General features: G+C 44.9%; 1 long non-coding RNA gene across 1 annotated transcript in view; it reads left to right on the forward strand.

Annotated features, from left to right (window-relative positions):
- Nucleotides 1-616: 616 nt before the first annotated feature.
- Nucleotides 617-20,497, forward strand: part of LOC138268057 (uncharacterized) — a 98,284-nt gene continuing 78,403 nt past the window's right edge. The window contains exon 1 of the long non-coding RNA XR_011199912.1: nucleotides 617-1,102. This is a non-coding gene — a long non-coding RNA (uncharacterized lncRNA). The remainder of the gene's footprint in view (nucleotides 1,103-20,497) is intronic.

The following is a 20,497-nucleotide window of genomic DNA, read 5'->3' on the forward strand; positions in this document are numbered from 1 at the left end:
CTTGGAGCGAACTTCTGTCTCCTTTTGTGTGCTGCTTCACGCTAAAGCAGTTGCGCTTTGAATCGCCTCGCTTATGTGAAACTGTTTTACTTTTCGTTTTCAACTTATGTGGCAAGAAATGTCCGGTTAAGAGTTTACAACGCTAATAGCTCTAACTCGAGCAAATGCAAGACCCATTGCATTGCAAATGCTTGTTTTGGAAGTTGGTAGGGCTCCCCACACCAGCTACACCGCCCTCTGAGCAAGCATTGCGTTTTCAGTACGTCAGCGCACACAATCTACATTGTTCATATTATACTTGGTTTAGCCTATTCTGCCGTTTTGTGACTCAGCCTCAAATGCAGTGCCCGGTGTCGCCACTCGCATTCTACCATCATGCGAAGCAATACGTGTCTGTAAGTGCAGACGAAGCACCGCTGCTCTGATTGTGCTGAACTGCACAAAGTGGATAATTTCACAATTATAAACATCCAATTAAATGGCTGCAGGTGAAACGCACTTGTTATTGGTCTGAAGCGCCAATGGACGCTCTGCGCCTGCACGCGCCAGGATTCTCATAGAGTTGCAGACAACAATTTGAATATTCATTAGAAGTGCTCCCGCTGCCGTAAAAACTTTAAGAACCATCCGCAGGGAAAACCCTCATGTCCAAAGCTTTTTATTTAGATTGCAGTTGCTGGGAGTTAATTAGCCATGCTAGCCTTTTATTTCAGACTAATTAGTGCAGAAAACTTGATGTAAAGAAAGCAGTCGTCATTCTGAAGAAAAGAAACTCACCATTTTGTACATAACAGCCCCTTTGGAGCATATCATCTCCATAATGGCCATAAGTTGCTGTGTGTTCTGACAGTGTGCAGTTCTGCAGTCTCTGGGATCGTCTTGCGCTACGGAAGTCATTAATGATTTTTGGCCTCCTTGTTTTGCAACAGGCAGCCAGTGCGCCACGCCACATGGCTTAATTATGCAGTGATCAGCAACCTTTACATTTTAATTAGGGTGCCGGCTTCTCGAGGACGTTCCTCCTTTACATGTGTCCACCGAGTTGAAAGGTCTATTTTGCTAATTGGTTGTTTGGAAACTTCCTCTTGACATGGCTGTGCAGGTAAGGGTACTGTTTTCCCTTTATTTCTAAGCTGTCCAAATTCTTCAGTTGTTTTTTGATTTGCCTAATTGGACCTAATATTTTCAAAGCAGCGTGGCGTTCCCAGGACTGCTGTTTAGTATTCATATAACTGTTTCATTAACAGATATTAAACGCTGTTAAAACGTGTGCGAGGACACTGGAGCCTACACACAAACAGCCACCGTTTTGTGAGATCACAGGATCCGGCTTGTCATTTAATTTGTTATTTCTCAATCAGAAAAGAGGCTCCACGCAACAAAAATGTGAAGTCTTTTTAAAATAAAAAATAAATAAAAAACATATTGTTTAACCAAGTGGTTCCCAACCTGTGGTCCGAGGATCCCTGGGTGTCCGCGACTACGTAGAAAATTAAATAATATTAACAGATTAGGTCCCCAGCTTTCAGTAAAGACTCAGTGGGGGTCCCCGGATTCCAATAATGATTCAATGAGGGTCCCGGGAACCTGTAATGATAAAGGGTGGGGGGGGGTTCCACAGAAGCCAAAAGGTTGGGAACCACTGCTTTAACCTCTTCTCTTAGGCCCTGCTAACTTTCTGTCCACATATACTACCCACACCAAATTTGTGCCCTTTTTTCCCCAACATCCTAGGGATTCTAAAAGTACCCAGAGTTTGTGGGTTCCCCTGAAGGGGTCCAAGAAATTAGCCAAAATACAGCAAAAAGTTTTTTTTTTTTTTTTTTAAATGGGAAAAAAGGGTTGCAGAAGGCTTGTGTTTTTTCTCCTGAAAATGGCATCAATAAAGGGTTTGCAGTGTTAAAATCACCATCTTACGAGCTTTCAGGAACAGGCGAACTTGAATCATTAAACCCCATTTTTCAACACAATTTTGGCACTTTACTGGGACATACCGCATTTTTACTATTTTTTTGTGCTTTAGCCTCCTTCCAGTTAGTGACAGAAATGGGTGTGAAACCAATGCTGGATCCCGGGAAGCTAAACATTTCCGAAGAGTAAACAAAATTCTGAATTCACCAAGGGTCATTTGTGTAGATCCTACAAGGTTTTACTACAGAAAATAATAGCTAAAATGAAAAAAAAATATTGAAATTGAGGTAAAAAAAAAAACAGCCATTTTTCTCCACGTTTTATTCTGTAACTGTTTCCTGCGATGTCAGATTTTTTAAAGCAATGTACCATTACGTCTGCTGGACTCTTCTGGTTGCGGGGATATATAGGGCTTGTAGGTTCATAAAGAACCCTAGGTACCCAGAGCCAGTAAATGTGCTGCACCTTCTAATAGGTTTTCATTGTATACCGGGGATACAGCAATTCATTTGCTGAAATGTAAAGACTGAAAAAAAAGAATGAAGGAAACCTTTGTATTTCCAAAATGGGCACAAGATAAGGTGTTGAGAAGCAGTGCTCATTTGCACATCTCTGAATTCCAGGGTCCCCATACTAGCATGTGAATTACAGGGCATTTCTCAAATAGACATCTTTTTTACACACTGTCTTACATTTGGAAGGACAAAATCCAGGGAAAGACAAGGGGCAATAACACTTGTTCTGCTATTCAGTGTTCCTCCAAGCCTCCCCATAAAAATGGTACCTCACTTGCATGGGTAGGCCTAATGCCTGCGACAGGAAACGCAACATGGACACATCACATTTTTACATGGAACACTGATGTGTTTTTTGGAAAGTGCCTAGCTGTGGATTTTGGCCCCTAGCTCAGCCGGCACCTAGGGATACCTACCAAACCTGTGCATTTTTGAAAACTAGACACCTAGGGGAATCCATCCTAAATGGGGTGACTTGTGGGGCTCTCACCAGGTTCTGTTACCCAGAATCATTTGTAAACTTAAAAATGTAACAAACAAAACATTTTTCCTCACATTTCGGTGACAGAGAGTTCTGCGTTCCCCAAGTCTCCTGATAAAAATGGTACTTCACTTGTATGGGTCGGCCTAGGGCCCGCAACAGGAAATGCCCCAAAACACAACGTGGACACATCACATTTTTCCAAAGAAAACAGAGCTGTTTTTTTGCAAAGTGCCTAGCTGTGGATTTTGGCTTCCAGCTCAGCCGACACCTAGGAAAACCTACCAAACCTGTGCATTTGTTAAAATTAGACACCTAGGGGAATTCAAGATAGGGTGACTTGTGGGGCTCCCACTAGGTTCTGTTACCCAGAATCCTTTGTAAACCTCAAAATTTGGCAAGAAAACACTTTTTCCTCACATTTCAGTGACAGAAAGTTCTGGAACATGAGAGGAGCCACAAATGTCCTTCTATCCAGTGTCCCCCCAAGTCTCCCAATAAAAGTGGTACCTCACTTGTGTGGTTAGGCCCAGCGCCCGCGACAGGAAATGCCCTAAAACACAACATGGACACATCACATTTTCCCAAAGAAACAGAGCTGTTTTTTACAAAGTGCCTAGCTGTGGATTTTGGCCTCTAGCTCAGCCAGCACCCAGGGAAACCTACCAAACCTGTGCATTTTTGAAAACTAGACACCTAGGGGAATCCTAGATGGTGTGACTTGTGGGGCTCTCAACAGGTTCTGTTACCCAGAACCCTTTGCAATCCTCAAAATTTAGCAAAAAAACACTTTTGCTTCACATTTCGGTGACAGAAAGTTCTAGAATCTGAGAGGAGCCACAAATTCCCTTCCACCGAGCACTCCTCCAAGTCTCCCGATAAAAATGGTATCTCACTTGTGTGGGTAGGCCTAGTGCCCGCGACAGGAAATGCCCCAAAACACAACGTGGACTCATCAAAATGATCAAATACAAAACTTCCTGTTTCTGCCAGGGGCGCACCTGCGTTTTTGGTCCTGGGATCAGAAGCTATATAGGGAAACCTACCAAACCCAAACATTTCTGAAAACTAGACACCTGAGAGAGTCAAAGGAGGTGTAACTTGCATGGATTCCCCCAGTGATTTCTTACCCAGAATCCTCCTCAAACCTCAAAATTTGGCCAAAAAAACACTTTTTCCTCACAATTCGGTGACAGAAAGTTCCAGAACCTCAAATGAGCCAAAAATGTCCTTACACCCAAAGTTCCCCCAAGTCTCCTGACAAAAATTATACCTCACTTGTGTGGGTAGCCCAGGTGCCTGCAACAGAAAAAGGCCAAAAAACCTGTAGAGATTGAGGGGATAGCAAAGCAAGTTGATAAGCACATATTTTTCTTTTATACATCTTTAGGCTGACTCTGTTTTGGGAGAACACACGTGAGGTATCATTTTACTTGGGAGACTGAGGGGAACACTGTGCCGGAGTGGTGATCCTACAATGAAAAGTGAGGAAAATATGCTTTTTTAAGCAAATTTTGAGGTTTGCAGAGGAGTTGAGGTAAGAAAATGTTGGGGGATCCACGCAAGCCACACCTTCCTGGACTCCTTTGGGTGTCTAGTTTAAACAAATGTCTGTGTTTAGTAGGTTTCCCTAGATGAAGGCCGCACCCTGGATCAAAAACATAGGTGCCCCCCCAAACACAGGTAATTTTGTAATAGATCATTTTGATGTGTCTACGTACTTCTGTGATGTTCCAAACACTAAAATAGTGAAAAGAAACGCACTTAGGTAATGTTAAAAAGACCCCTCGCCCACCAACCAAGTTGGTGGCACGTTTCATCATTGGGGTCCCACAGGAGACACCGAGCGTGTCACGGATGTGCTGCGACGCCTGATTACAGCGGAGCAGGTTTTGTCATTTTTACCACACATACTGGTTGGATTTGGCATGAGGGTGAGTGATGGTTCAGTAGATCGAAATTTATTAGCAAGAGATTTCAAAATTATGAAATTCACTGTTAATAACTGAAAGGCCAAAAAACGGAACCAATGCCTCACAACTCGTGAGCTGTAAAGCCACGACAAGGCACCAACCGATTTACAGTCTATTTGCACACCTTTCATACATGGCATGCACAGGACCATTAACGCTGCCGGCCATGGGCCCAGCACATTACAACACTCGCATCGACAGACAACGCCACTCAAGGGCCCATCACTTACATGCGCCCACATGTCTGATACAGCAATCAAACCAGCTGATGGGAGTGTGTGGACTGACGTTTGGCTGGAACAGCCAGCCAAGCGCCACCCCACGCACACCGCCAGCCAAGAGCCACTCCAAGCACACCACCAGCCAGGCGCCACCCCATGCACACTGTCAGCCAAGTGCCACCCCATGTACACTGCCAGCCAAGCACCACTCCACACACACTGCCAGCCAAGTGGCACTCCACACACACCACCAGCCAAGCACCACACCATGCACACTGACATCGCTTCTTTTTGTTTTTAAACAACATATAAACCACTAACTAATTATAAATAAGAACAAAACAAGAAACAGAAAAGCTTTAACTGAATACATGACAGAAATGCCAACCGTGAAACTGAACATATGAAAATATAAAACAGGTAGTTTACACTCACGGTATTTCCCAGAAATTCTTTTTGGTGTGGTAACTCCTGAAACAGCCAGCCACACACAGCCCAGGCTTTGAAGGACATCGGGCAGTACATCCGGCTCTCCCTCCGGATTCCTGTTCGGGCACAGGCTCTACATTTCTTAGTGGGCAAGTCTTTTTTGGGAGTGGGAGGAATGTGATCAGGAAAGTGACGATCTCTCAATCTAACCACATCCCTCCCTTGGATAGCCTTTCCAGTTAGAACTGATTGTGCAACAAGCAACAGTGTCCACTCTGATTAACTCCTTGAACAACTGCACTCCAGTGTAGAAATTATCTTTGTACAAATGGTGACCATTGTTAAACAGTCGTCTACCAAGTTCCCACACACTTTTCTTGCTAACTCCAAAAGTGGGTGGACAAATAGGGGGGTCAGTACTGGAATCCCTATCAGTGTAGACCTGTAAATTATACACATATCCTGTACTACGTTCTGACAGCATATACAATTTAATTCCATACCGTGCCCTCTTGCTAGGAATGTACTGCTTAAAAACCAAATGCCCCTTGATCAGGACCAAAGACTCTTCCACACTTACTTCTTTGCCTGGAACATACACTACTGAAAACCGATCTACAAAATGATCAAGGACAGGCCTAACCTTAAAAAGACGATCCCAATCAGGGTGATATTGTGGCAAGACTAAAGCACTGTAAACAAAATGCAGCATCCGAAGAAGAAGCAAATAACGATTACGAGTCATGGTTGCAGGAAATATAGCCGTTGCCATCAAGGAACAAGTAGACCAATAAGAAGTCAGTGACGGCTTCCTTATCAACCCGATCAAAAAAGTCAAACCTAAGAACTTTTTAATCTCTTCCAGATTTGTGAGAACCCACTGGGTAGCTCTAGACTGAGGCCTAAGTCTGGCAGCGTTGTCCCTCAAATACTGCTCCGCATACAAATGAATCTGCTCCACAATCTCTTCCAAAAATACATTGTCCATTAACAACTCAAAGAAATTGACAGGCATAAAGGTTACCGTATTTACTCTGCACCCTGGGAGACCAGTAAAGGCAGGCAACATGTTTGTGGCAATGTAGGAGGCTGGCTTGGCTTATAGTGGGTACCTGATGGTACTTACACCTTGTGCCAGGTCCAGTTATCCCTTATTAGTAGATCAGAAGTGTTCTAGCAGCTTAGGCTGATGGAGGTAGCTATAGCAGAGCAGGTTAGGCTGAACTAGGAGACATGCAAAGCTCCTACTATACCACTTATATCATATAGCACTATATCATAAGGATCACAATACTCAGAGTTACTAAAAATAAAGGTACTTTATTTTAGTGACAATATGCCAAAAATATCTCAGAGGATATACTCCCTTAGGAGGTAAGTAAAATACACAAACCAAAATCAGGTAAGTAAACAGTTAGAAAAGTAGTGCAACTACTGTAGAATACAATAGGATGTAATAGGCCTAGGGGCAACACAAACCATATACTAAGGAAGTGGAATGCAAACCACTTAGGGATCCCAGGCCTAGTGTAGTGTGTAGAGGGTCACTGGGAGTGTAAGAAAACACTAAGGGTGTCCAAGATACCCCACCCCAAGACCCTGAAAAGTAGGAGTAAAGTTACCCTACTTCCCCAGAAACGCACTAAAGTCGTGATAGGAGATTCTCCAAAGACCACAAAAGACTGCAAAGCACTGAAGACAGATTCATAGACCTGAGGACTTGCAGAGGAAGGGGACTGAGTCCAAGAGTCACAAAAGTGTCCGGGGGGGGGGGGGCTGGAGCCCACTAAACCCCAGATGAAGGTGCAAAATGGCTGCCTCCAGGTGGAAGATGCTGAAGATTCTGCAACAACGGAAGATGCCAGGAACTTCTCCTTTGTACAGAAGATGACCCACAGCGTGCTGGCGGATGCAGAGTTGTTTCCACGCAGAAAGACTGCAAACAAGCCTTGCTAGCTGCAAAGGTTGTCCTTGAAGAAAATGGGTGCTGCCTGGGCCCAGGAAGGACCAGGAGGTCGCCCCTTAGAAGAAAAGACAGAGGAGGTGCACAGCAATACAGAGAGCCCACACAGAAGCAGGCAGCACCTGCAGAAGCACTTGACCATGGGTTCAAGAGAACTGAGCACAGTGGTCGTCTCAGCACTACAAAGGAGGGTCCCACGAAGCCGGTGGTCAACTCAGCGAGTTGAGCAATGCAGGACGGAGTGCTGGGGACCTGGGCTATGCTGTGCACAAAAAATTCCTTGCAAAAGTGCACAGAAGCCCTAGCAGCTGCAGTTCACGCAATACACAGGATTACTGTCTGGCGTGGAGAGGCAAGGACTTACCTCCACCAAATTTGGACAGATGGACCACTGGACTTTCGGGGTCACTTGGATTCAGCTCCTGTGTTCCAGGGACCACGCTCGTCAAGATGAGAGGGGACCCAGAGGACCGGTGAAGCAGAAGTTTGGTGCCTGCATTAGCAGGAGGAAGATTCCGTCGACCCACAGGAGATTTATTCTTGGCTTCCAGTGCAGGGTGAAGGCAGACAGCCCTCAGATCATGCACCACAAGGAAACAGTCGAGAACGCCAGCAGGATTAGGCACTACAATGTTGCTGGTAGTCATCTTGCTACTTTGTTGTGGTTTTGCAGGCATCCTGGAGCAGTCAGCGATTGATCCTTGGTAGAAGTCAAAGAGGGAGATGCAGAGGAACTCTGGTGAGCTCTTGCAATCATTATCTGAAGAGAAGCCCACAGGAGAGACCCTAATTAGCCCTCAGAGGAGGATTGGCCACCTAGTCAGGTAAGCACCTATCAGGAGGGGTCTCTGACATCACCTGCTAGCACTGGCCACTCAGAGGCCTCCATTGTGCCCTCACACCTCTGCATTCCAGATGGCAGAGGTCTGGGACACACTGGAGGAGCTCTGGGCAGCACCCCTGGAGTGGTGATGAACAGGGGAGTTGTCACTCCCCTTTCCTTTGTCCAGTTTCATGCCAGAGCAGGTGCTAGGGGATCCCTGACCAGGTGTAGACTGGCTTATGCGAGGAGGGCACCATCTGTGCCCTTCAAAGCATGTCCAGAGGCTGGGGGGAGGCTACTCCTCCTCAGCCCTTAACACCTATTTCCAAAGGGAGAGGGTGTAACACGCTCTCTCAGAGGAAATGCTTTGTTCTGCCTTCCTGGGATTGAGATGCCCAGACCCCAGGAGGGCAGAAGCCTGTCTGTGGGTTGGCAGCAGCGGTAGCTGCAGTGAAAACCCCAGAAAGCTAGTTTGGCAGTACCCGGTGTCCGTGCTGGAGCCCGGGGATGCATGGGATTTGCACCCCAATACCATGTTTGGCATGGGGGGACAATTCCATGATCTTAGACATGTTACATGGCCATATTCGGAGTTACCTTTGTGAAGCTACATATAGGTTTTGACCTATATGTAGTGCACACGTGTAATGGTGTCCCCATACTCACAAAGTCCGGGGAAATGGCCCTGAACTATGTGGGGGCAACTTGGCTAGTGCCCTCACACTTAGTACCTTTGCACCTAACCTTCACCAAGTGAGGGTTAGACATATAGGTGACTTATAAGCTACTTAAGTGCAGTGTAAAATGGCTGTAAAATAACGTGGATGTTATTTCACTCAGGCTGCAATAGGAGTCCTGTGTAATATTGGTCTGAGCTCCCTATGGGTGGCAAAAGAAATGCTGCAGCCCATAGGGATCTCCTGGAACCCCAATACCTAGGTACCATATACTAGGGAATTATAAAAGTGTTCCAGTGTGCCACTCTGAATTGGTAAAAATGTCCACTAGCCTGCAGTGACAATTTGAAAGACAGAGAGAGCATTTTCACTGAGGTTCTGATTTGCAGAGCCGCAGTGACACAGTTAGGCACCACACAGGGAACACATTCAGGCCACAAACTATGAGCACTGGGGTCCTGGCTAGCAGGATCCCAGTGAGACAGGCAAAAACAAACTGACACACAAGTAAAAATGGGGGTAACATGCCAGGCAGGATGGTACTTTCCTACAGGCAAACCAGATATCAGGTCTTCTAAAGGGAAACCTTTCAGCCCCAGGTTGCTGCACTATTGGTGCACTATTGGCACATCAACGTCCTAAAACAGGCCCTTCATCTGCACTCAGAGTGGCTTCCTCATCAGAAGATTCCTCTCGGACAGAAAACTTACTGCCAGAATCTCTCACTTCCTCCTCTGCCTCAGATGCAGAGTCAGTCTCAAAATCATGGTCAGAAGACGACTCAAAAAGCATGCCAGCAACCTGCTGAGCTGTCACTCTGCAGCTAGCCATGATCCTTTCTAACAACAAATGGATTACCAACAACAACCAGCACTGTCTAAAACAAGTAATAAACAAAGTGTGGCTTTATCACAAATAGTTATGTACTAAAAAACTATACCACTCACGTGCCTGAAAAAGCTAGACTCACCAGCAACAACTCTGCAGAGACACAGCAATCACTAATGATATCCCACTAAAAATTAAAAAAAGAAAAGCAAATTAGACATAAGAAAACACAAATATCATTGTGTACAAATCTAATGACAATTTCACACGCAATCCTGCATTTAGTACACCACCTACAAACAAGTCATTCGTGCATGTCAACAATACTTCTTTGGAGTAAATTGCTTTTACTTACCCAAAACATCCAGCTACGCAAACCGCATGTCAACTACTGCCAAACCTTCAAGGCTCCACAGCAAAGGAAGCAAAAGCTTGGAACTAGAATACAAAGAAGAAATAAACTGTTATAATCACAAATACAATTACTTTGCCAGTTGACAAACACCCGCCACCAAGAATTTACATATTTTCACTGGTGCCTACGTGGATTCTGCCCCCCTTGGGGACAGATGGGCCTAAAAACAAATAACCGATCTTTCCCTAAGGGGGGCAGAAATGGCCATCAGTAATGTGTACCCTTTGCGGGGTGACCCTTGCCAAAGAGGCCACCCCTCACACCGAACACACACACACACAAGATCCCTGGTGCCTAAGTGGATTCTGCCCCCCTTGGGGCCAGATGGGCCTCAAAGAAATAGGCCAATCTGCCACTAAGGGGGGCAGAATTGGCCAACAGTTCTGTGCCCCCTTTGGGGGCTGACCCTTGCCCAAGTTTGCGTCCCCCAGCACAAAAAAAACATAGGGGAACAAATAAAATTCCTGGCATCTTGGTGGCTTCTAACCCCCTTGGGGGCAGATGGGCCTAAAAAAAGGAAATAGGCCAATCTCCCCCTACGGGGGCAGAAATGGCCTTCAGTAATATGCCCCCTTTGGGGGGGCGACCCTTGCCAAAGAGGCCAGCTCCCACACACAAAACACACACACACACAAGATCCCTGGTGCCTAAGTGGATTCAGCCCCCTTGGGCGCAGATGGGTCTAAAAAAAAAATAGGCCGATGGGGCACAAATGGTCATCAGTAATGTGCCCCCTTTGGGGGGGTGACCCTTGCCAAAGGGGCCACCCCCACACAAAACACACAATCACACACAAGATCCCTGGTGCCTAAGTGGATTCTGCTGCCCTTGGGGGCAGATGGGCCTAAAAAAATAGGCCGAGCTGCCCCCAAGGGGGGCAGAAATGGCCAACACTAATGTCCCCCTTTTGGGGGGATGACCCTTGCCCAAGGGGTGCCCCCAAGACACAAAACACACACACCACACAATCCCTGGGGCCTAGTGGGTTTTGACCCCCCCCCCAGGGGCGAGATCGGTCAAAAACAAGGTCAATCTAGTCCCAGGGGGGGGCAAAACATATAAAAAAATATTGCCCCCGTAGGAAAGTACCAACTTCCTTGGCATGTTACCACCATTTTTCACATGTATGCTGGTCAGGACCCCAGTGCTCATAATTTATGGCCTAATGTGTATGCCTGCGTAGTGCCTACCTGTGTCACTGAGGCTCTGCTAACCAGAACCTTAGTGCTTATGCTCTCTTTGCTTTTAAATTTGTCACTGTAGGTCAGTGACTTGATTTACCAATTTCAATTGGCATACTGGACCCCCCTTATAAGTCCCTAGTCTACGGTACCTAGGTACCCAGGGCATTGGGGTTCCAGGAGATCCATATGGGCTGCAGCCTTTCTTTTGCCACCCATAGGGAGCTCAGACAAACCCTTACACAGGACTGCCACTGCAGCCTGCGTGAAATAGTGCACACACTATTTCACAGCCATTTTCACTGCACTTAAGTAACTTATAAGTCACCTATATGTCTAACCTTCACTTGCTGAAGGTTAGGTGCAAAGTTACTAAGTGTGAGGGCACCCTTGCACTAGCAAACGTGCCCCCACATAGTTCAGGGCCATTTCCCCAAACTTTGTGAGTGCGGGGATGCCATTACACGTGTGCACCACATATAGGTCAATACCTATATGTAGCTTCACAATGGTAACTCCGAAAATGGCCATGTAACATGTCGAAGATCATGGAATTGTTCCCCCCATTCCAAATCTGGTATTGGGGAGCCAATTCCATGCATCCTGGGGGCTCCACCATGGACCCACAGTATTGCCAAACCAGCTCTCTGAGGCTTGCACTGCAGCTACAGCTGCTGCCACCTTACATATAAATAGGATTACAATTAAAAGCACATACTTCACAGCACAACTGTTAACTCTTTGCACTTCCAGTAAAAAAGAATAAATGCTTGTCATCACAAAGCTTTGAGAGATTAGGTAAATTAAAGTCAGAACTGGCTCCTAAGTATCCTTTACAGTTGCAGATCAACTTGTAGTGCAGATTTGCATTTCATTCAGGAACCAGGCGCCTGGCACAAAGACATCTTTAGCTGTCTGCGTGGCTTTGTTTCACAGCACAGGAGACTCCCTGAAGAAAAGTTCACGATCAGAGAAAGGGAGGGGGAATGTGCGACCCTCTGTCCAGGACTCCACCCCCCTGGGGGTCGTGCCCCACAGATTGAAGACCTCTGGTTTAGAAACAGTTTCAGACTGCGCTATAAATTTCCAATGGCTTATGGCAATGGCGGTCACAGAAATTGCTTAGCAAGGTAATGAGTAAACACATATCCCACATTTTATTATCAGTGGATGCGCGGACATCTTAAGGATTTTGGGGTCCTAGACCAAACGTACTTTGGGGGCCCCTGTTCACTTCAGTTTTGAATTCATAAACTAATTTCAGCTCTTTCATGCCCTCTTTGGCCAGGCCACTCACAATGCATAGGCACACTCTCCAACATCTAAATGTGTTTTTAGCTAATATCCAGGGATAGTGATGTGTGTTTTCAATATTGCAACACAGCAGCGGCTCACTGATATTACTGCACATAGGGGGTGATTCTGACTTCGGCGGGCGGCGGAGGCCGCCCGCCGAAGTTCCCCCGTCAAAATACCGCTCCGCGGTCCAAAGACCGCTGACGGTATTTTGAGGTTTGCCCTGGGCTGGCAGGCGGCCGCCAAAAGGCCGCCCGCCAGCCCAGGGCAAACCAACCTTCCCACGAGGACGCCGGCTCCGAATGGAGCCGGCGTAGTGGGAAGGTGCGACGGGTGCAGTGGCACCCGTCGCGTATTTCAGTGTCTGCACAGCAGACACTGAAATACTTTGCGGGGCCCCGCGGCACCCCCTACCGCCATCCTGTTCCTGGCGGGCGAACCGCAAGGAACAGGATGGCGGTAGGGGGTGTCAGAATCCCCCATGGCGGCGCAGCAAGCTGCGCCACCATGGGGGATTCCAAGGGCAGCGGTAAACCGGCGGGAGACCGCCGGTTTACCCTTTCTGGCCGCGGCAGAACCGCCGCGGTCAGAATGCCCTTCGGAGCACCGCCGGTCTGTCGGCGGTGCTCCCGTGGCCGTTGACCCTGGCGGTCACCGGCCGCCAGGGTCAGAATGACCCCTATAGTCTCTGTGACACCCTCCCATTTCTCAAATGTGAGGTCCGGTTTTGATCTAAAAGAACTTTATTTATGGATGTTGCGTGAAACATAAACATACCATTTTTTTGCAAAATATCTGCAATAGACTCTCACACATCAGCCACATTAAAAATAAATTAAAAGAAAACTGTATTTGAAACAATATGTTCAAGACTTATTCAAGGTTATCAGTGCAGGACTTTGTAACAGAGCTGGCTGTATGGGGGGGGCTAAAACGCAGGGGCCCTGGGCCAAAGCCCACTTTGCCCATGCCTTAAAACATCTCCAATTGGATAGCACAGTATCTTGCACGTTATCATACTGAAATAAGGGCCTGATTTAGAACTGGATGGACGGGCTACTCCATCACAAAAGTGACAGATATCCCGTCTGCCAGAAACGGGAAATGTGTCCGCTTTGTACGGGATGTCCTTCACCATTGTGAGGAGTAACCCGTCCGTCAATATCTAAATCAGGCCCTAAGTCTGAGTGCAAAAGCAGAAAGGCCAGGATATAAGGTTTAAAAATATGGAACTCTCTTGGTTACTTGTTGGTGAATACAGTGGCAAAAGTATTAAATTCTGATCAAAAAAGAGGTTAGAGAGGCAGTGTCAGGATATTCTAATCATAATGTTTTTATGTACTTTCAGTTGAATTCGAGGTTTCCCCAACGGCAATAGTTATTTTTGCAGATACACTTTAACACTTTAACTTCTTTCCTGTTTGTTCTCCGGACACAAATAAATGCAAAAAAACGAGTGCCCCTCCAAAAATCTCGGGACTTTGGTTGCTAAAAATAGCGCAGAAATGGAGATTGAAAAGAGTTCCATCACGTGCCCCGTAGGTTCTTAAAATAAAAATCTTTGAGCATTTCTTAGGTCCCTTTATGCGTTTATTAATTTACCAGAACAGGTATGCTGGTCTAATGCACTACTGTATGCGTCTGTAAGCGCCACCCTTGCATGGTTTTTACACCACCTTTTTCAGTCAAGAAAGTATAACACTTTCATATTTTCATATTTTCATACCATGAATATTTCTTGCTTGTTCATTGTTGTTGGTATGACTCTATATCAGTGCTTAATTTGTAAATAAAAAACGTGCCAGTGCCAAAGCATTCTTCTTAAAGACGCGGCTCCTGCAATTAAAAGTGCGAGCAGGGAATACTGAGGCAGTGTAATCCTGAAGGCATCTCGGGCCTCTTTAATCCATTACAGTCACTCCCTTCCCCTCACTTTTGCAACTTTCTTCATTCTCCCTTTGTGACACTTTTTCGTTTTTCTCTTCCTTCGTCTTTCCCATATGTGTCTTTTGCTCACAGTAAATGGTTGAGGCAGAAGAATAAGTGCCTGTACCCCGCACAGGAAACCACAGGCACAAATTAAGCACTGCTCTAGATTTTACAGAATAACCATGAATATAGTTTTATGATGCACGACCTATTTGGTCGTATAAAAACAAAACGTTGTTTTCAGCCACGAGTCAGAGCGGAGGCGGAGGAGAGGTGTTGGTACCCTGAATAAAATATTAGATGTTTTCCTAAATATTCCCCCAAAATATATCTTTCCTCTAATCTGTGTTAATGGCCCCATACAGTGGTGTCTCACAGCTCTTGTGGCTCAATTTATCCTTTCTCGGGTAGTTTTACAAGTGTTGTTTATAAAATGATTCGGAACTTGGCTGTTTTCTGTTCCTAGTTCTTGTATCCACAGATGCAGGGTGCGTCTTGTGCTTGGGGTCACCTTCACTGCCCGTGGACTGCCCTGTCGCCGGTCTGTCAGAGACTGATCCCGGGACTGCGGTAATCAGGGGCAATGTTTCTCTCTCAGATGCCGTCTACTTTCTTTCATTGGATTCGATATTGAACTTTTATTTGATTTTGATAACTCCACGGTTCTCCCAGCCTCTCCGAGTACCCTGGTAAAGAACAGCCTTCAGCTGTGTTTGTGCATTTACTTCCTCGCAGACAGGGTGTTATCCTTCAGCTTAGCACCATTCCTTCATAATTACATTTCTGAGCACGTGGAGGTTGTCACTTTCAACACACGTGCCCTGCAAAGTGCACCAAATTTATGGAATGGATATACAGAGCTTTCTAATTAAGCGCTGCTCTAGAATTCTACCTGTTCACAACTCACCCCGGCACTGATGCGCATATCAACTTTTTTGTATACGAATATCTCAGTCAAGCACCTTTGATTTTACCGTTACATGAATTGGAACAGGCGTTCTTTTTTTGTAAACAATTAAAATAAGATCGAATTGAAAACTGACATGAATTCGAAAAAATAAAACCCTCCGCTCTAAAAAACAACACTGCATTTCAATTTGACACACCGGATGTCTCTCACATATAAAGTAACTGATTTGTGCTTTGACGCTGCATTTTGTTATAAATAGTACGTACTTTAAAGTAACCTGCGAGATAATGTTGGCATCTCCTTTAAATGGGTACGCACGATTTTAGCATTACAAGAATCATATACTTTCGATCAAGCCAATAAACTGCCACGGTTTTTTTCTGTTCGAATACCTTCTTGGTTTTTCTGACCTTACTTACACTGGACCATGTCTTACAAAAAATGCCGACAAAGAGAATCCCCAAACGCACAGATTTACAGAGCTCTTTCATTCCATGCCCAGTTTAAAATCGGAGCAAATCCAATTTTGGTATCGACTGACTAATAAAGATAGATTTGTGGACCACAGTGTATCGGATACAAGGGATGAATATTGGGAGAGTACTAATAGCCCTTCAGTGGGAGACACAGGCGACAACATGGCGTACCATTGTAGAGAAAACTTTACGTTTTGCCGCTAGGTTCATAGCTCAGCGACGAGAAACGCGAATGAAATAAGTTTCATTGCGATATTACTACAATCAAATCTGTGTTTAATTAACATATTTTTCAATGTTGCTTAATTGTTATAATTAAATCCCCGCTGACAGAACGTCTGTCCAGAGGGGCGGGTGGGTTAAACGCCCTCCACCTCAACTCTCACAATGCCCCTGCTCCCTAGAGGCTAGTAGGCAAATCTGTCGTAAAAGCGTGTATCATCACTTGACAGTATAGTTGTCTAGTGGGACCTTTTTTGATTGAGGGTGGCATTTAATCTGTATTCTGTCTCTACCGCTAAGACGTGCAAAAAATGCGTCGAATGTCCTGGACAATGGTATGCATGTCCTAACATATGGGTGTTTATACACTACAATCCTAAAAATCAAATATTGATTTGTTCAGCCATTTTTTAGTTTGGTCTATATTAACCCATTTATTCACAGAGCAGCACTTAGTGTGCAGCTTCATGACTGCTGATGTACCGGGTCTGACACTGCACACGGATGTGCCTACCAATGGTGCACTTTGTCGCTCAAAGGTCCTCGTTCACAGGAGAATTCAGTTAAAAGAGACGGGAGGAACAATTTCCGAAGTCCAGTGGCTCAACACAAGTCTAATTGGGTTCCCCGGACTCGTAACCACAGATCGAAAGTGTCCCACAAAATGGACAAGTTTATTACACATCAATTGTTAGATTTATGTTTTGGGTGTCAGAATTTCTACTCTGTCAAGATGGCGATAGAACTTGTGTCATATTTAGACGCTTCCATCAGAGGTTTCCCTACTGAGATGGTTGTATCAACAATGGGAGGAGCTACTTTGTAGAGAACATCTCTGGTGGAAAAACCACTGAGGGTCATTTCTGCCGGCAGAATGTCCGCAGCCAACCAATAACATTGGAAATATTTCTCAACGTTGGGGCAACTTGTCAGTGTTTAAATGTCCGGTCTCCCCTTCATGCTGGGATGTTTCTCTAGCAAATTTGGAATATCATTCTTACTGATCCATGAAAGTGCACTATCAAATGTATGGTGGCCCTTAACCAAGAGATCTCTATCAGCCATGGGTTCGGACCAGTTACCTTATGACAGCTCTTCCACTCCCATGTTTGACATAGCAAACAATGAACCTTGGTCACTCCACTGGATGAGCCACAGGAGCCTCTGCTGGAAGACTGCCTGCCAGAAGCGACTAAATGAATAGGTTAGTTACAGTAGTTACAGTACCAAATACACTGATGGTAAGTACAATCTTTTGTTTTGAAGGTTGTCCAATAACAACCTCTAAATCAAATTGCAAGTCTCCATTAAGATGGTTCAGCAAGATATATAAATAATATGGTTGCATTACAAGCCTGGATCTTCCAAAACAGTCTGATTTGGAGGAGGTCTTAAATGTATATTCCTTACATATGGTTGAATATCACAGACTGTGGTAGCACCTTTGTGGTATGGTTAAGCCTTTCCACTGAAAATACATTTTTTGTTTGTATGTATGTACCTATATATATGTATGTGGGATTTTTATAGTGTGAACCTAGCCAAAAGGCAGCAAAGCACAGTACATACTCAAAGACAGACTTAGAGAGCACAAGCATAGGGAGAAGCTAGCTAGTTTTGGATGGTTAATACTTTGTGATGTGTTCTTTAAAGAGTTGTGTCTTCAAATCATCCCTAAATTAGAGCTGCTCTGAGGAGGTCCCAATTGATATAGGGATTCTGTTCCAGATCCTAGGTGTGTAGATGGAAAAGGTGGCCTTGTTTTTTTGCCTTTTACGCATCTTAGTCTGCAGTCTGATGGTGTCCTCGCTAAGGGTGTGCCGAGAACCACCAGAGATGGTGAACTTGTCTGCAAGGTAAGCAGGGGTGCTGATTGTGATGCGTTTCTAAATGATGCAGCTGGTTTTGAAGATGGTGTCGGCCTGGAAGGGGAGCCACTGGAGTTCCATCAGGATGGGATGATGTGATCATATTTCTTGAGGGCTCTGAAGGAGACATGTTGCTGCATGCAGGATGTCCATAAAGGCTGCCAGTATGGTCTCTGGGAGGCCATGGAGCAGAGAGTTGCTACCTTCCAGATCTAAGAGTATGAGGACTTGAACAGCAGTTCTGCAGTTGTTTTCTGGAAGAAACTCCTTCACTTTTCATTTTGGAGAGAGAGCTGGTATCCTGCCATCTTTGTATTTTGGCAATGGCTCCTTTAGGATAAGGCTGTTTTTTAGGGTGAATCCAGGTGACTTGGCATTTGGTGAATGTTGGAGGCTCAATAGCAACAAGCTTCATGTAATTGAGCCAGGTTTTCCTGTTTCTTGTTTGTTGTTTTTAGCAAATCCAAGTAAGTCTGTCTTGGCTGGGCTGAGCTTATGGTAAGCGCTGGACATCTAGGTATAGATGATGTGCAGGCAGCATTTGATGTGTTGGATGTCTGAAGCAGATGCTAATGTCAAGTAGAGTTGTGTATCATTGGCATATTGGTGAATCATGATGGTGTTATCTGTGATTAGAGCACCAAGCATCTATGTGTAGGGATTGAAGCTGACAGGGACAGTATAGAACTCTAGGGGACTAGGCAGGTGATGTAGATCTTTTGGAACCTCTAGGCAACCATGTGAACAAACAAGTGTTATTTAGAAAGCTAAGAGGAGAACAAGTGAAGGACAGTGCAAGGAAATCCCATTCGAGGCTCCAGGGTGTGCGTTTTTTTCCTAATACCTTTGGCGCTTCTTGATGAATTAAAAAGACAAAATGTTTCTTCAAAAACGTACATCCATCTTGGGATTCTTCATGGTTAGTTTTGCGCATATCCATCAGCAGGGACCTAAAAGTAAAATTTCCAATTTTAATTCCCATTGGATTGTTTGATCCTCTATACAAAAAAACTAAACAAAATGAAAATACACTAATCTTGTCATGTAAACAGAACTTCACTTAAACCCTTCGCTGTCAGGCCTTTTCCCCTCCTGTGCCGAGCCTTTTTTTTTGGCTATTTGGGGCAGTTCGCACTTAGGCCCTCATAACTTTTTGTTCACATAAACTACCCATGCCAATTTTGCGTCCTTTTTTTCCAACATCCTAGGGATTCTAGAGGTACCCAGACTTTGTGGGTTCCCCTGAAGGAGACCAAGAAATTAGCCAAAATACAGTGAAAATTTCGTTTTTTTTAAAAAAATGGGAAAAAGGGCTGCAGAAGAAGGCTTGTGGTTTTTTTCCTTGAAAATGGCACCAACAAAGGGTTTCCCAGCTTTCAGGAACAGGCAGAGTTGAATTAGAAAACCCCATTTTTCAACACAATTTTGACACTTTACTGGGACATACTCCATTTTTAAAAAAAATTGTGCTTTCAGCTTCCTTCCAGTTAGTGACAGAAATGGGTGAGAAACCAATGCTGGATCCCAGAAAGCTAAACATTTCTGAAAAGTAGAGAACATTTTGAATTCAGCAAGGGGTCATTTATGTAGATCCTACAAGTTTTTCCTACAGAAAATAACAGCTGAAATAAAAGAATATTGAAATTAAGGTGAAAAAACAGCCATTTTTCTCCACGTTTTACTCTGTACTTTTTCCTGCAATGTCAGATTTTTTAAAGCTATATACCGTTACGTCAGCTGGACTCTTCTGGTTGCGGGGATATATAGGGCTTATAGGTTCATCAAGAACCCTAGGTACCCAGAGCCAATAAATGAGCCGCACTTTGCAATGGGTTTTCATTCTATACCGGGCATACAGAAATTAATTTGCTGAAATATAAAAAGTGAAAAATAGATATCAAGAAAACCTTTGTATTTCCCAAATTGCCACAAGATAAGGTGTTGAGAAGCAGTGGTTATTTGCACATCTCTGAATTCTGGGGTGCCCATACTAGCCTGTGAATTACAGGGCATTTCTCAAATAGACGTCTTTTTTACACTCAGTCTTACATTTGGAAGGAAAAAATTTAGAGAAAGACAAGGGGCAATAACACTTGTTTTGCTATTCTGTGTTCCCCCCGTCTCCTGATAAAAATGGTACCTCCCTTGTGGGGGTAGGCCTAGCGCCTGCAAAAGGAAATGCCCCAAAACACAACGTTGACACATCACATTTTCATAAAGAAAACAGAGCTGTTTTTTGCAAAGTGCCTAGCTGTGGATTTTGGCCTCTAGCTCAGCCAGCACCTAGAAAAATCTAGCAAATCTGCGTAGTTTTGAAAACTAGACACCTAGCGGAATCCAAGATGGGATGACTTGTGGGGCTCTGAGCAGGTTCTGTTA

The sequence above is a fragment of the Pleurodeles waltl genome, chromosome 12 (genome assembly GCF_031143425.1).
Source record: "Pleurodeles waltl isolate 20211129_DDA chromosome 12, aPleWal1.hap1.20221129, whole genome shotgun sequence".
Taxonomy (NCBI): Eukaryota; Metazoa; Chordata; class Amphibia; order Caudata; family Salamandridae; genus Pleurodeles; species Pleurodeles waltl.